The sequence below is a fragment of the Myotis brandtii genome, unplaced genomic scaffold, assembly GCF_000412655.1.
Source record: "Myotis brandtii unplaced genomic scaffold, ASM41265v1 scaffold17, whole genome shotgun sequence".
NCBI classification, from domain to species: domain Eukaryota; kingdom Metazoa; phylum Chordata; class Mammalia; order Chiroptera; family Vespertilionidae; genus Myotis; species Myotis brandtii.
This window is the reverse complement of record NW_005356259.1, coordinates 6,862,669-6,863,879: the sequence shown is the minus strand read 5'-3', so window position 1 is coordinate 6,863,879 and position 1,211 is coordinate 6,862,669.

Sequence of the window (1,211 nt, the reverse complement as noted above, 5' to 3'; positions counted from 1 at the left end):
GGCCTGATGTTCTCCTCGAGGACATCAAGGGAGCGTTCCTGGACGGAAAGGCATGTGAGTCCTGGTGACCAGCCGTGGGGTGTACCAGGGGGCCAGTGCTCACTATGCAGTGAAAAGAAACCATCGGCTCACTGTGTGGACCCGGGGAACTCCTCGCATCTTTCTGGGGCCACAGGTACTTCCTGTAGTTTCCATTATGGGCTCCTGCTCTATCTTCCGGTCCTCTTCTCCTCAGTTGGATGGGGGTCCTCGAGGGAGAACCCCAGTCTCGCATCCCTCTGCTTCCCTCAGGCTTCCTCAGCAAGGTGGCCAGAGCAAGACTCGGGCCCACAGGGAGGCTGGACAATAGCTGATGTAAATGGGGAAGGCCAGAGCCTGGTTGCAGAAGATGAATGTGTGTGTGCGTGTGTGTGTGTGTGTGTGTGTGTGTGTGTGTGTGTAGGGAGTTCTTGGCATGCTGACATGTGGGGCAGTGACCAGAGCAGGGATGGACAGTTGGGGTGGGCAGAGGGTGAATACGTGGCCCGGGGGTGGGTTCTCAAGAGTTGGCTCCACCACCGATTCTGGCTGCATGATCTGTTTAGTTCTCCTTATTAAGCCTCAGTTTACCCATCTGTACCAGGAGGATCACAATAACAGCAGCAATAGTCATGTGTTCTTCAATGGAGAAGTAAGATCAGGGAAAACCTATGGGGTATGTCAAGGCACATGAAGAAGCTGAGGCTCAAAGCCATCCAGCTACGGGGCCTAAGCTTACAGAGCCAGCCAGGAGTCTGACTCCTGAGCAGCATCCGTTTAAGCTTCGGGAGGCCCCCCTGTGTGCCCCTACCACTTCCCTAAACACAGAGGCATTCCCCAGGAGATCACATTTGAGGACATCCAGGCAGGCTCCCCAAAGCCAGCTGACCTTTTCAGGCCAGGGCTGCGGGGACCGACCCAGGAGAGCCAGGACTTGCGGGTAAGGAAGGCTTCACGGAGGAGGAGGAGCAGACACAGAATCGTGAGGATGTGGGAGGGAGACAGAACAGGGCTTTCACGCTCTGGATACCTTAGGGAGGATAAAAAGGAGGACGGTGAGCCCTGGGGAAGGCACCACTCGGAAGCCGAGGGGGAGTGGTCCCCGCATCCTGTCTTCCCGGGTCCGCCGTGCAGCTATCAGCTCTCGCTGGTGTCTGCCTGGGCGAACGCGGCGGGCGGGGTCCCGCTCCCCA